This window comes from Palaemon carinicauda, chromosome 38 (genome assembly GCF_036898095.1).
Source record: "Palaemon carinicauda isolate YSFRI2023 chromosome 38, ASM3689809v2, whole genome shotgun sequence".
In the NCBI taxonomy this organism is placed as follows: Eukaryota; Metazoa; Arthropoda; class Malacostraca; order Decapoda; family Palaemonidae; genus Palaemon; species Palaemon carinicauda.
The window spans coordinates 15858796-15875662 of record NC_090762.1 but is presented as its reverse complement, the minus strand read 5'-3'; the positions used below and the strand labels follow the sequence as shown (position 1 = coordinate 15875662).

The following is a 16867-nucleotide window of genomic DNA, read 5'->3' as shown; positions in this document are numbered from 1 at the left end:
CGGTAAAAAAGCGTCAAAACACGATATAAAAGTTCCTAGCTATGAAGACTAAATAAACTAATATTATCGATTAGTAAATAAGGCCGGAAGCGTTGTTGTGGCTAACTAAATAAGGCATGCAGAACAACAACGACGCCATAAAATGGCGGGTCCGGTAGAGGCACAGCTCTGCCACAAAACAACAAAAATCTCGAAAAGTAATATTTACTTTACGGTCAGAGCTTAACTAAACAATACTGGAACCTTGTACTCAACTTTCCAGAAGAAGGCGAGGCCGAAGGTAGCGACATGATAAAGATGCAAGACGATAAAGTTAGCACAGGGAAAATCCGTCTAAGTAAGGCGAGCTACTGTACAAAGGATGAAGACGGACGTGACGTCATTTAAGCAATGGCGCCCGTTTGTTTACGTCTCGAGTACCAAAAGTAGCCACGGATGAGATTAGCTATGGAACGGCTCCCAGCTATTCTCCGCCCTTACACACTGAAGCAATAACTCTGTTCGGGGTGTAGATAGCTATGTGGCGCGTTAATACATGCGTCCCCTGTTGATATACGATGTCTTAAAAGGGAAACCTTTAGGATACTCGCTCCAGAAGTTAGAATTCTGTGATAACCTGTGGTTAAATTCTCTGGGAATATCTTAGTAGTTATTTACCCAAGGAAGCTACCAAAAAGGAACCTTCCCATCAGGACGCCATGGCTTGAGCCCAAAAAATCACATCGGAGTAATTCTCTTCCTTTTGCGTATTCGTAGCATATTGTTGAAATAGCCCGATTTGAAAAAAAAATATTTAGTAAGCAACATGCGAATGCGAATCTTAAAAAATCCTGCGAATATTCGCTGTTGTGAATACAACTACAAATATTTGTACAATCTCTACTCTAGACCAAGTAACGGGAACTCTTGGGTTAAAGTTTATAGCAAGAGCACCACAATTCGTATGTCTCTTCTGTGAGGGTTTTGAAGGGTTGTTGAAAGGAGTCAGGCGATGTGTCTATCCTCGCATCACTTAGTACAAACAAACACTCATACAGACATCGTAATTTTGGGTGGCCTGTTGACATAGTTGGGATTACTAGAAACATAAATAACACGATCAAAGTTATTTACAGAAAAAAAAAAAAGACTTACATAAACCATAAGACAGAAAGGTAATAGTGGTGAGTGGAGATCAGGGAATTAATTTCAAACCAGGTACTATTAACTTATTGTCGAACTTTGCAGCCAGGATAAAATTAGACTTACGACCAGAACCTAAGTTTTCGCACATAAAATGATCTGGAATATTATAGTAACTTCTGATGCTCGTATATGTTTGTTGCAACTGTAACCATCTTACCAACTTGTCTTGCTTGTCCGCAGGAAACAATTATGGGAGCAAGTCGTTCTACTTACATGTGGGAGTGTGATTACATAACCATAAAGCCGTGATATTTACTGTCAACTGTTATGAAATCATTCTATGACTATAGGTTTATTTACTCGAATTGATTGATTTTAGGGTTTCGAGGACAGAAGCTTTCATTTCTGTTTATCAAAATTAAAACACACACACATCGCCATTTGAAGATTCAATCCTGTCCAATTTCTATCGGGAATTAATTAAGCCCTCCGATCGTTTATGAATAATTACTTAAAAAAAAAAAAAACTCCGGGTTTATAAAGCAAAAGAATGAAACACTAAACCGGAAGTAAAATAAGTTATGACCGGAATTCTCAGGATTTTCGATCCATTCAACCAATTCATTAGTCTTATTCATTAATATTCTCTCTTGTCATTATTCATTAAACGCCATAACAACGAATAAACTAGAATATTTGTCTTCATAGTGTCTACATTTTCCAATCATTACTCCAATGAAAAACAATTTCTCCTCAATTCCTGAATACTTTGTTCTCCATTTTCAACTTGATTCTTTTGTTTACCATAAACATGCGTTAAATTTTGAAACCAAATTAGTCTGCTTTCGTCTTTGAACCTGGAGCAATGTTACTCTGAAGATTCTTTATAATATTCCGACCACTATCCAGTAGTGCATAAAAGGAGACCTTCAGATAAAATGAGTTCTAAGTTATCCGTATTTATTTACAGAGAAGACGGTGGTCATACAGATATGTCATCAACGTGAACATCAAAATGTAATTCGGACAAACCTAGTCAGTGTGTGACCGTCAAAATTCCCAGGAGTACAAAATTTCCACCAAAAAGAATGAGGTTCGAAAGCAAATGCCTCCCGTGATGCCTCGAGAATCGTGAATTAAGATCTGCTGTATTCTTCTCCATGTAGCTAGATGAAGAAAAAAGGTCTTAGCCACGAAATACATCGTCAACGTAGGAGCAACTTAAATATTTAAGTCATGAACAATGTGTGTTAACTTCCTGAGAGTTGTATTTCCCATCTAAATGAGAAAATTGTCCAACGTCCACTTGATGCTAGAGACGTACTTAAAGCAGTCTCGTTTTTCATTTTACATGACGTACTTACAGCAGTCTCATTTTTCATTTTACATAAGTCCTCAAACAAAACCTATATACAGTACCGTTCCATTTAGAGTGGCAGGCCTTTTAGCCAGACATGGAAAAGACTGAATATAAAATTCTTTATCGGTAATATAAGCAGGCGTATATAAAAATCATAACAACTGTATAAAGCTTTCTCATCTGGCAATACGGGTAAATTTGCATAGTTGTCAATACATTCCAGTGGATAACAATGATTTACCTGGCATTTTTCCATGTGTTTTAGAAGAGAGCGATGATGATTATCGGCGAAAATCCATAGTTGTGGAGTGAAGCTGAAATTACACTACGCTTTTTCAAGTAGAGTATTCACGAGTGAAAACGCATTGACAACCATCGACAATGTATATAACTTACGACTTACCGACACCAAAAGACAGTTCGAACATATGGTTCTCCGAGGACTTCGCCTTCGTTTTCTTTTTAATATTTAGTAAATAGCTAACCTAACCTAATAAGAAAACAGGTTACTAACCTATTTTTTTAATGTTGTTACTCTTATTAAAATATTTTATCTCTCCTTCTTTCATTTCCTCACTGGGCTATTTTCCCTGTTGGGGCCCCTGGGCTTATAGCATGCTGCTTTTCCAACTAGGGTTGTAGCTTAGCAATTGATGATGATGATGATGATGATAACCGGGGGCAAACCCGTTTCAGGTCACATGAAACAATAATGAACAACCGATAGCACACTAGAAATTTGGCTTCAATTTTTCTTTAAGAATTACATACGATAATTATTATGATATTATTTATTTGCGCCTGGGATTATTGTATTCAAAATATTGCCTTTTAAATGCTCTAGCCGATGGTGCATAGTATTTTGAGCTATCGACCAATGTCAACTTGTGCAATAATACCGAAATAAGTGCATCCTCCCTCACGCTAATCAAAACAATGCAGGTAGCCTAAGATTACATCCAAAGTCTTTGTACAAACCTTTCATGACATACACACATTCTTTCAGACGTCCACAAGTTAATTTTGCCGCTAGAGTTGCTTTTACCATGAAATAAATTATCATAGTAAACTTGTTTAGAAATAAAAACATTACAATCTTTACGGTTTTGTCCAGATGCGTAACATGGCTGAATTGGACTCGGCCTAGGTCTAGCCTAAACTGGCCATTGTGCAAAATAGGCATTGATTATAAATTTATTTAATCTAAATTCGTACATCTACTGCATCTAAATAATTGTAGTTAAATTTACAACTCGTACCTTCGATGAAATCCAATGAAACTGTAAGTAAACAGCGCAGGCGAATGTGGGCACTACACACACTTTAAAGGTTCACTGTTGACTGAACCTTGACTGGACGGACGAGTTGTCAGTTGACCGTTGCCTCTGACCCATTCGTATGCTAACCTTTTTTTCTCAGACTCTGGGCATCATAATTATAGTAAAATATGGCAAATATATTAATGGACTCAGACAAGGTGACACGAGAGATGTAGTGGAGGAAAAAATTAGGGTGAATAAAAGTAGATGAAATATCATCTATCTTCGTTGTCAGATATTATTGGTAACTTATCTTCTTAAAAACTTGAAGCAAAATATATGTTTTTTTTTGTCATTCTCTCTTTATCGTAATGGCGTCTATGATTCACAGTAATTGAAGTTGACAGCCAGCCTCCATTAGGAATCAAAAACGATTTTTAGCGAGATTTATCGCTGCAATAAACATCAGAATAAATCTAGGATAAAAAATGCCTTTTCCCAGTTCGGCCCATCTTTAATCATCCATCTCGAGGAATCCTTAATAGATCCATCTATTTCTAAAGATAAAAACTGAAAGAATACGATGATGAAAAAAGGAATATAATGTGGCTTTCAAATATACTGGTTCATTAAGTGCAAATTCGCGAGATCGTTTTACAATTGATGGGGGCGACCAAAATTTAAAGCATAATCGAAACAATAGCTAAGCACTATATTTCGAAATAGATATATCGATAAGTAATATCACTAGTCTGATTCAGAAGGAAAAATGTTGAGGTAAAATGTAAATAGCATTTAAGATTAGACCTATGAAATGTTGAGCGAGACATCTAACATTTAATTACCAGCACTATTCTATCCCATTTCTTTTCCTCTTGTTTTGTTAAAGTTTTTATAGTTTATATAGGAAATATTTATTTTAATGTTTTTACTGTTCTTAAAATATTTCATTTTTCCTTGTTTCCTTTCCTCACTGGGCTATTTTCCCTGCTGGGGCCCCTGGGCTTAGAGTATCCTGGTTTTCCAACTACTGTAGAGTTGTAGCTTAGCAAATAATAATAATAATAATAATAATAATAATAATAATAATAATAATAATAATAATAACGGCGACTGACATTTTAACCGAAGGTCAGTCGCCGTTATTATTATTATTATTATTATTATTATTATTATTATTATTATTATTATTATTATTATTATTTACCATAAATATCATTCTAATAAGGCCACCCATGAGTGGCAGAGACAAGGGACAGGGACACTCACTACCCTACCTAGTAGAAGTCAATGTCCCAAACCTTGAAGAATTTAGAATAATGAAAGATTGAGAAGGAAAATCAAAGCTTAAAAGACTAATGTACAATCAAATGAGTCTTATTGATTCATGAATACCCAAAAGGGCCAGCACTAGGGTAGCGGACACCACTCAACGTTCATGTACAGTGTCATTTGGAGTCAAACCCCGCAAAAACAGCTAAGAGGCCGTTCAGCAAGATGGGAGAAAGGAAGTTTGAAGGAAGGTATAGTGGTGAACTGAAAGGACGCTGCAGAGACTTTAAAGTAACGCCTACAGTACATCGCAACTGACGATTATATTATCTCCCTAAGGTGGTTGGGTAGATGGGAGAAAACAGGCTTTCGAATGTGGTGTATTTGCTTATAAGTCAGTGTTTCTAAATCACCGAGTCTGTAATATAAATTTGTTAAAATATCTAACTTGATATTGCTGATACTGAAGGATGTATATTTAATTATCAACTATCAAATCACTCCTAAATATCCGTTCGCTTGCGCATTCTTTCTTGTGAATTAGATTGGATTGGTTTAATAGAATTTGGATCATCTGTCCAGGTGCTGATGCATTGTGAAATGAATATTTAAACAATTGAACGTCAAAATTGAAAAAAAAGAAAAAAAAAGGATGAAAGGAGGGATCGTAAAAACCTGAAATGTGGGGTGCGCCCAACACTAAACTTAACATACTTGGTATGTGATAATGCACGATGCAAATCTTGAACTATTTAAATAATACAGTATTATTTTGTCAAAGCAATGCTCCATTGATAACAAAGCCATAATGATAGCATTAACATTAATGATAATATCGATATTAATATTGATAATAGTAAAATTTTCATGAGTTACTTTCATTTATTAATTTTGCTCCTTTTCCATATATGATCCGTATGTCGTGTTATTATACCAAGCAAAGCTTGATACACAAGAGATAGATGTCACACCAGTTCTGAAAAGTGCTCTGGATTGCCAGGAATTAATCTCATATAGACCTATTTCGAATCTCTCCATTGTTTTAAAAGTGCTTGAATACCTAATTCTTGAAGAACTAGTCAGTCACTTAGAAGGAATAGAAGCTTTGCTCGACATCCAATCTGCTTACAGAAAACTATTCTCTGTGGAGGCAGCCATCTGCTCTGTTGTAAATGATAAGCTGGAAAGAATGGATGGAAATAAATGTGATATTTTAATATTACTCGATCTCAGAGCGGCTTTTGATACAGTTGTGCATGAACTGCTACTAAATGTCCTACGGCTCATCGGCGTCGAAGATCAAGCTTTCGAATACCTAAAGACTACTTGATTGGTAGAAATTACTGTGTACAAATTGGAAACTCATTCATCATATGAACCTTTAAACAAAGGGGTACCAAAGGGGAGTGTACTTGGCCCAATCTTATTTTGCATCTATACTCTATCGCAAATACTACAAAGGCATGGTGTTAAGTTCAATCTATTTGCGGATGACACAATTTTACTTCTCCATAAATGATATAGATGACACTACTGAAACTCTAAACGGAATCCTTGATAGTGTAAGAGAATGGATGACAATTAAACAAAATTAAATGAGAACAAAATGAGAACAAAATTAAATGAGAACAAAACTAAGTTCATTGAGGTGGGAAAGAGAAACAATGTGAAAAGCTTGGGTGATATTCAAATGAACATAAATAATGACTCAATGCCAATATCTAGTCAAGTTCGTGATCAAGGTGTATTTTTTTACTGTAACTTGTCTCTCAATGCCTAAATCAATAATGTAGTAAAAACTGCTGGTTATCATCTAAAAAAAATATTCCTTTTATATATAAAAAAAAACATGTCCTAGACGAAAATTCTGTAAAGAACCTTGTGTTATTACCAGGATTGACTACTGCAATTCCAACTATTACAATTCACCAAAAGTACAATTTAAGAAATTACAAAGCATATTAAACAGAGGAACAAGACTGATAAACGGTGTCCCGCCTAGAGATAGGATCACCCCGAAACTAACTGATTTACATTGGCTGCCGATTACGAGAATGAATTTAAAATATGTACAATAACCAACCAAGTTATCAGAACCGGTCGTCCAAAATACTCAAGAGAATTCATACATATTGCACAACCAACAAACCGTGTTGACACGAGAATTGTTACAGACGGTTTCAAACTATTGGACCCTAGATACATGTCTACTGTAGGCTCCAGAGCCTTTAAATATGCTGCCTTGAAACTATACACTCCCACGAGACATCCGAATGATTGAAGACTTTAAGACTTTCAAGAGGAAACTGAAGACTTTCTTATTCCGTGAGTTGTTTGACGATTTAACATGTAATGGGCAATACGTGATATGAAATGTTGAATAAAACGGACAAGATAAAACAACAGTGAAGGTCCTGTAGAGAGTGGGGTTCCCCTGCTGTATGGGACCGGAAAAACAGCTGTCAAAGTAAAGTAAGCATTATGCTTATTTAAGGCAGCAAGCTTACCTTTGAACGTAGTAAAAATAAATAGATAATGCAAAATTACCTTAGTATATTATTTAGGTTATATTTTGTATAATAAAATATTCTTATATATTTGTCACCATAATCATTATGGTAAAATACCAACAGTTCACTGATATATGGCTGTTAGCTGAAAATATTGCTGCGATTGTCATTACACAAAAAATCGAAGCAAATAAAAAGTATGACCAAGACTTACTTAACCGTGAACAACATCTGTGACCTGGTTTATACTCTGTTGTATATTCTACTTTCGTGGTTGGGATCGATTATATTTGCAATTATTTAACTGAATACATTCATACAGAGAGAGAGAGAGAGAGAGAGAGAGAGAGAGAGAGAGAGAGAGAGAGAGAGAGAGAGAGAGAGAGAGAGAGAGAGAGAGAGTATAAATCTCTCTCTAAGGCACCTGTTTGATGATGATACATATGAAAAATTGATATGCGTGTACCCAAATAATCCCGCCTCTAATTGTTTTTACTTTACTAGATCGAGGTTTTCGGTGTAATATTTTCATTCAAGTATTACCTTTATATGAAACGGAGGAAAACATACAGTAAAATCAAAATAAAAGAGGCTACAGTCTTTATATCAGAATGAACTTGCCTTGTGGAAGGAGATTACTGCTGCACTTAAGTGTACAGGTAAGACAACAGTTTTATTCACTATGAACTATAAACTAGGCTATGCACTGTACATTCGCCATATTTACTATGAATTAAACATTAGGCTTATTCACCATGAAATATACATTACTAGATCATTCGGTCTTGCCACTCAAAAGCACCAGTACTAGGCAATGAACTGATACTGTCCTGACGCGGGCTGACGCAGTCGGTGTAAACGGGTTTGAGTCAAAATGAATCTCATCAAACGACGTTCATGACTTGACGTGACTCGACTCGCTTGGTGTAAACGCAGCCTTAGGAGCTATAAAGTTTAACTAACTCTTGGGACCTGCATTCTGAGAAATCTTTACACGAGGATGGGACGGATCTGGTAATTAGAAATGGTGAATAACAAAAATTTGCTCTGTACTATATCACAGTAAATACTATTTTCGGGGCTTGGAAGAAAAAAATTCCGGGTGTCAGTTTTGCCCGTTTGAAGGTTACCAGTAATTCAGCTAAATAAGACCACGCTTTAAAAACTGGTAGATACCTATTTCTCAGCCATAGTCCATTTCACTCACAATTATAACCGTCTGGCAGTATAAATTATTTGGTGATTACTTCGTGATATTTTAGGTTTGCATGAGTAACAACTGGTATATAGGGAATGGGAGTCTTGCAAATATAATGAATTTCCTAAAATAGATTAAGTTAGCTATTCAGTTAGTATTGTCAATAATGTCAGTGAAAAATTGAATTACCATCGTCAACAACATTAATTAATGTTCCATTTCCTCATATAACCTTCTGAAAAAGATAGAAAAACGTTTACCAGTTTTGACCTCTAAAATATTAACAGTCCCTCACTACTCCCTTCGTCGAATGGGACTATTCTTCGGAAGCCCACTGTTTTCCCTCTTCTTAGTTATATGGGAAAAATCATGAAAGTGAAGCCTTTATGATTCAGTCGGTTAATTAAAGCTTATTGATTGATTTCAAATTATTCACACTATCATGCAAACTGTTGTGTGAATTAACTGAAAACAGAAATATGAACTTATTTTATAGACCTTAGTACGTTTTGAATGTATAAATTGCTTTGCAGAAACATTGTCCTGGCGCTACTTGATTGGTTGATAAATAATGTGTAATTAAAAACGGCACCTTAAACATGAACTAAGTAACTGTTAATAGGCAAGCATACTTACTAGAGCACACTGGAGCGGTGATGAGCATAGATAGCACCAGAAGAGGGAACACAGCGGGCTAACCACCCCACAGTCTCACACACTCTCACACACTACCTAGTACCGTCTGAAAATGTTCGTAACTTAGTAGTTCGCGCAAGGAAGGATATACTGTACATCAGCAAGCACGTTTTCCACAAGTAAGATTTTTACCGTATGAAGTGTGGCTGTTAATATTTTATGTTATCCCACATTAAATGCAGTCTACTAAGTTATTAGCAGTTGTTCCATCCCCGAAAACATTTAAAATATTTTGGGCATTTCCTCGTGTAATTTAATATCTAAATTCTGAATTGTAGCCATCTTAAAGCTCATGTAAAGTCTCCGCTTATTTCATACTTATAAATATACATGAAAAATTGCACATACTAATGAACGGATTTTATAGAATATCAAGGCATCAACGTTTAAATTGTCCTGATTACTGTAATCTACTAAAACGTTCAATTGATGCTGAATATTGCAGTGTTTATTCTAAACATTTCAATACCCAAGTTCTCCATAAAATATTTTTTTTATATAAACCCACATAATAGAGAATGCTTTCTATAGAGCTTGTGATAGTTGCTTACGGTTAGTAAAGAGATAGTAAACGACAAGAAATAGGTCTGCTTCAAAGTGGAGGGGAAGGGTAAATAATGAGTGCAACGCTTGTATTTTTTCGTAGTATCACATCACAGCCACAATGGGATACACTTCTACTACCCGGGTAGATGAATTTTAACCTATATATCGTAAGTATTTCAGGTAAGAGAATTTAGAAAACCATCTTGTGCAAGCGTCCACTGTACTTCCCTTGACCTAAAGGGAGAAAAAATATAGGCAACGGATAGGGGAAGCCATGGGTGGAAGTTAAAGGAACTTGCTTTTTCCTTTATTAAAAGGAGTCAAGATAGTATAATACAAAGTATCAGGAGCTCGATGTGCTTTTCTCATAACCTTTCAATCTGACCCCCCACCCCCTCCACCCCCACCCTTCACCCCGAGAAAGCCTCGGGGTGGGTGTGTTGGTGCCGGTTGGTTAACAGGCGGTGCAGTAAAGGCAATGCTTGGTGCGCAGAACATGATCCAAATTCCTAAATCCAAATCTACCCACCTGGCAGCATAGTGAGCATTTGTTCAAGAAAATAAATTGAGTAATCATACTACACCTTATGATAAACCAATACAGTTGAGGATTCGATACAGTATACTAAACGTAGTGACACAAACACGACTGCCTTCATCACCGCTTATGAAGATTGAACGGTAGTTGAATGAAAATTTAACGAATTTTATACTTTCTTATATAATGTGAAAAGTCATTAAGGTGAATTTTCAGAGAGCATCTATTCATATTCTACATTTTTCTTTGGTATTTTAATGGAATTAAAGAATAATGAAGATTCTCTTTGTAAACATTAACTAGCTTGGTTTCTCAAAGTATGTCGTTGGTGGATAGCGCAGAGATGCGTGAGAGTAAGGTTGTCAATTGGAGCCTCTGACGTTGGATGCTAGCCTTCAAGGATAATAAACTTTTAGTTTAGTTTAGGAAGTGGAGACACTATGAAGACTCTGTCTTCTCTGGATTAATTTATTTTTAATTGTGAACCGAAGGATTGAACTACTTGATTGCCGATTATGAATGCCAATCTAAAGTGAGTAGATTTGAGATAATAAAGCCTTATAGTCCACATAATATTTAAGTAACTACTGACCTGATTTTAAGTGGTTCGAATAACATATTTGAATCCTTCCATGAATATAATGACTTAATTATATTAGGTGAAGTATGTTTCTCTACATGAAATCAACGCTAATAAATTTGATAAAATAGTTAACAGAACTACATGTTACCACATTGAGCATCGACTATCGTTTGTGCAGCACAATGATATACTTTTCCGAAGGGTGAAAATAGATTATTCAATTTACAGTAATATTTTAGTGAAGCATTTTTTTTTCGTAGGGGAAAACAGACCTTCATGAGGCTCATAGCAATTATTACTTTATTTCTTAAAATCATTCTCCAAGGTATGCATAACTGCATGATATATGCAAGATACTGTTCATTTTTATGTATATATATATATATATATATATATATATATATATATATATATATATATATATATATATATATATATATATATATATATATATATGTTTATATGTATATATGTGTATGTGTATATATATATATATATATATATATATATATATATATATATATATATGTGTGTGTATATGTATACATATATTATATATACATATATGTATATATATGTTTATATGTATATATATGTATGTATATATATATATATATATATATATATATATATATATATATATATATATATATATATATATATATATATATATATATATATATATATATAAATCAAATACCGAATAATAGATGGATAACTAGCTTATCATAAATAATTTATGACAGGACTATACTGACTTTTGATTTAATTTAAACTCTTATATAACTTCCCTGTAATGCAACCATTAAAATCATATTAAAGCAAGGAATAAACATACTTGGCGCAAAATAAATTGCAATAAAATGTTAGCCAAAATCTTTACGCAGTTTTGAAAATTATGGAAAATATATCAGTCAAGCTTGAATATTGCTTTTATATATTCATATGGCTATATATTAATGTTTCGTAGCGTTTCGAAACTAAATAGTAATGTAGTTGATCAATAAAGTACGACATGGGTAGGTGCTATGTATATGGCTCTTGCTATAGTATAAACCTAATTCCACTTTATTATTATTATTTATATTATTATTATTATTATTATTATTAATTGCTAAGCTACAACCCTAGTTGGAAAAACAGGATACTATAAGCCCAGGGGCCCCAACAGGGAAAATAGCCCAGTAAGGAAAGGAAACAAGGGAAAATAAGATATTTAAAGAACAGTAACATTAAAATAAATATTTGCTAAATGAACTATGATAAACTTTAACAAAACAAGAGGAAGAGAAATTAGATAGAATAGTGTGCCTGAGTGTACCCTCAAGTAAGAGAGCTCTAACCCAAGACAGTGGAAGACCATGATACAGAGGATATGGCACTACCCAAGACTAGAGAGGAATGGTTTGATTTTGGAATGTCCTTCTCCTAGAAGAGCTGCTTACCATAGCTAAAGAGTCTCTTCTACCCTTACCAAGAGAAAAGTAGCCACTAAATTTAGATTTATAATTTTATTCATTATCTTATAATTAGGTAATTTAATAAGCAAAACACAAAAATGTAAATAAACTTATATTCCTTTTCAGGTGCTGAAGTGAACTGATTCTTTGGCAAAACCAGAATCTTCTGAGGTGCCAGACGCTGTGGGACTCGGTGCTATTAAGGTTAGTGAAGGAGATTAAGTACTGGAGTATAAACGGGATAGAAATATGGAAACAAGTGATCGATTTTCCCAATTGTTGTAGACAGATAGATCGATGTCTAAATTACTATATATAAACCAAGTTCAGGTGAAGGCTCGTAAATCTTTTCGTGTGAAATAATTTTCTCTTGAAACAAAGCGTGTTGATATTTCTGGCTAAACATAGGAGGCATAGTTATTTAAATGAAAGTTTCAATTAAACTGCCAAAGAAATTACATTGTTTTCGGTCGTCTTATCCTGGTTTCGAATCTATATCATAGTAGGTTCGTTTATCATTTTTGAGAACTGTTAAGTAGAGTGAAATTGCTATCACTATGAACTTTATGGCTTCTGTGTAAGTATACAAGGCGTTCAATGTTGAGATTAAAAAATGAACGTGGCTGTAATTATGTGTATGTGTGTGTTTGTATCTGTCTGTGCGATACTCCATAATAGGTATCGTCACACTTATGCTCCAATATTTCTAACTATAGTCAATTTCTTTTAGCGATGCAGATTTGCACAGACTCGCAGCGGTGCCCTTTTAGCTCGGAAAAGTTTCCTGATCGCTGATTGGTTGGACGAGATAATTCTAACCAATCAGCGATCAGGAAACTTTTCCGAGCTAAGAGGGCACCGCTCCGAGTCGGTGCAAATCTGCCTCGATAACAGAAAAGGACTATAGGCATTTTCATACCGTTCATGCAGTCATATGCGACAAGACGTTGGAACAAACAAGCTAATGCAAACAAACGGAACGTAAAAGACTTTTATTTTTGGGTGCGACCTCATGTTGGGAAACAATGGAGCGCTACTTGAGTAAGAATATTTAATAAAGGCTACCAAAGGATAATAATGTTATGTTTTGAATGCTTTTAGCATTTCATGAAGAATTGGTAATGTTACTCCACTATGTAAATGTGTTTGTGGTAGCTCAAGTCCAACTGATAACCGCCAAATTTCCATAACTCCTATATTATCGAAGGTTTTTTAATTCTTTCATTTTACCTTGTTTCGAGTATTGTTCTCCTGTCTGGTCTTCCGCTGTTGATTCTCGTCTTAATTTGTTGGACAAGAACTTACGGTCTATTAGTTTCTTTTATTTATGATATAGACATTAATCTCTTGCACCGTCGTTCAGTTAGTTCGTTATGCAAGTTGCATAAAATTTTGCCTAATTCTGAACATCCTATACATTTAGATCTTCCCAGACAGTCCCATCCTATTCGTAGTACTAGGCACGCAGTTGATTATAATAGTCAGGCTTTCTCCACCATAAGGCTCAATACTACACAGTATTCTAGAAGTTTTATATCAGCTGTGACCAAGTTGTGGAATGATCTTCCTAATCGGTTAGTTGAATCAGTAGAAATTAAAAAGTTCAAACTTGCAGCAAATGCTTTTATGTTGAACAGGCACCTTTGAATTCTCTGTTCCACTGTTTGTATACGTTAACCTAAACTCGTTATGGCACTCGTAGTAATGTTGGAGTTTCTCTTACAACAGGTTTACGGTTTGAATACCTATAAGGCTACATGCATTCTTGCATAGGAAAGGATTGATTGATAGAATCTACCTGGCATTCTTCTTCTTCCCAGCTGGTTCCCATTTTTGTATGGGGTCGCCGTTACGGATGAGCCGTTTCCATCTTTTTCTATTCTGCGCTTCTGCTTGATCAATCCCCTTCTCCTGTAAGTCTCCTCTCACACAGTCCCTCCATCTCTTTCTTGGTCTCCCTCTTCTAGAATCTACCTGGCGTTACTGTGCCAAAAAGCGGTAGGAAATTAAATATGTCATGTCTTTAGTCTGTCGAATATAGAATTTATTTGTTATATAGAAATTGAATAAGTCAGTATGAAAGTATATTAAGATGTTAGGTTTTCGTAATTTCAGGATTTATAAAATTGCTTTGAAATAACTATGTGGTCTATTATGTCCTAACGACCATTGTAATTAATAGTACAGAGTTTTTTCTTCTTATTTTTCCTATAAAGTCTGACCTCCCTTTCCTAAAAATAGCGAGGAAAGTTTGAAAACAGTAACCGGGGAATAATCTCCATTGGGAAATTATATAAAAAGCGACATTAAAAAAAGATAATTTCTAAAGGTTTCGATTCATAAAAATGTCAATCGAAATGACACGTTTTGAAATCCTCGTGCAATGACGTTATTCAAAATTTCCAGAAATACGTATAAAAATATTTTCCCGTCACAGGCCATTGTACATTTTTCCAGGCATTAATTGGCTTGTTACTCTATATCTGGGACTGTCATTGTCCACAAAGCGAAAATGAAAAACTATAGAATTTCCAACATTTGTCAAATGGAATTTTGTACTGGGAGGGACCTAAGCCTTAACTCCATAGTGGGAAATTGCAATAATATATCTCGGGTTTTCCGAATGTGCCCCGTAAGTTTCGTTATGAAAGCTGAGAAGAAAGGAAACCATTTATAAATATTTTTCGATTTGGTGCATTGGAGGACCGAACTTTGTGGACCATTATTTAATCTTTTACATATTTCTTGAACGTTTATGGAAAAAAGTTGCAACCTATTTTTTGAAATGTTTATAGATTTGGTTATGCAATATTTGTTATAATGATTACACATATGTATCTGTGATATATAGCAGCTCATTGTTTATTTAATAGTTATAAATCATATAATAAACATGTGTAATTAGTAATCTGAAATATATATTGTAATAAAGGATAGATTAGATAATTTTTATGGGCTGACACCATGAATGAAATAAACGCTGAATTGTTTTGTCCTGAAAAAAAAAAAAAAAAAAAAAAAAAAAAAAAAAAAAAGATACGTCCTAAAGTTGTAAAGTTGCTGTGTATGAACGAAATCCGGCTATTTTTCTGGACAGTTTTATTGTTCCATTAAATCTTATCGTGCCACTGTTATCCTGAGCTGTGAAATATGTACCTGGTAGTCGGTTCGCACAGGTGGGTCACATTCACAGTGGAGAAAGGCACTAGCAAGCAGTGTGATCCCAAATACCTGATAAAATCAAATGATTTAGTACATGAAAATTCGAACATATAACCGATCATTGTTAGATAGATTATCATATTGTTAAGAGAGAGAGAGAGAGAGAGAGAGAGAGAGAGAGAGAGAGAGAGAGAGAGAGAGAGAGAGAGAGAGAATATGTAATAACCAAAGCTCTGAGAAGATGACGTTTGATGTGTGAACAGTAAATGTTCCTTGTTCATGTGTTTGATAAACATCACAATAGATTTGAACAAGTGAAGTTATTATTGTTTTATAACTTAGGGTTGGCCTTGCCTAGATTAAAAAACAATTGATTCTCTAACGAATAAAAGAGAAAACTTTTGAAGATGAAGGAAACTAAAACCGAGGAAAAAATGGTCATCATATTTCCCTCGAGAATATTCCAATTTGAGTAACCCATGCGTTTTAATACCCGTCAGCCAATGGTAAAATATAAAGGAATATATTAAAGCATTTTTGACGGAATTCAAAGCGTCCGGCCGTAGAAACGTTATATAAAAAAAAATTTCCATTTGCTCTACATCTGGACACGTTACAGCAACCATAAAAGATTGACTAGCTCGAATTCCGACAGAGAATTTTGTCGTGTAATTCTGAATTGGGACACATTTCTATAGCAGGGGAACCAAAGTCAAGTCTTTGACGGTTTCAAAATCTGACTTGGTAATGATACGAAGCAGATTTTTTTTTTAATTGGTATCCGATGATTTCTTCATTTCTGTGTATTGTATGAGAATTGTTAAAAAACAAAAGGAGCTTTCGCATTTACTTGTTCGTAACTTGATTACTAGAGGAGGACTCTTAATTTGATTGTAACTTTACCTTCGTAGATTACAGGTATGTATGTATGTATGTATGTATGTATGTATGTATTTATTTTCATACATACATATAGACCACTATCAGACGCGAGTGGAAGGTCATGTCTGAGGCCTTTGTCCTGCAGTGGACCAGCAACGGCTTATGATATATGCTGTATATATACATACACACACTCATATATATATATATATATATATATATATATATATATATATATATATATATATATGTGTGTGTGTGTGTGTGTATGTATGT

The 16867-nt window shown here is 34.6% G+C and overlaps 2 long non-coding RNA genes across 5 annotated transcripts in view; one reads left to right on the top strand and one right to left on the bottom strand.

Moving 5' to 3' along the window:
• Nucleotides 1–9467, bottom strand: part of LOC137630436 (uncharacterized) — a 170645-nt gene extending 161178 nt beyond the window's left edge. The window contains exon 1 of the long non-coding RNA XR_011041716.1: nucleotides 9361–9467. This is a non-coding gene — a long non-coding RNA (uncharacterized lncRNA). The remainder of the gene's footprint in view (nucleotides 1–9360) is intronic.
• LOC137630434 (uncharacterized) overlaps nucleotides 9406–16867 on the top strand; it is a 219629-nt gene continuing 212167 nt past the window's right edge. For 2 of the 4 annotated variants that reach the window (XR_011041714.1, XR_011041712.1), the window contains exons 1-2: nucleotides 9406–9539; nucleotides 12674–12751. This is a non-coding gene — a long non-coding RNA (uncharacterized lncRNA). Of the gene's footprint in view, nucleotides 9540–10935; nucleotides 11037–12673; nucleotides 12752–16867 lie in introns of those variants that run through there. The other 2 variants (XR_011041715.1, XR_011041713.1) reach the window with 1 other exon arrangement.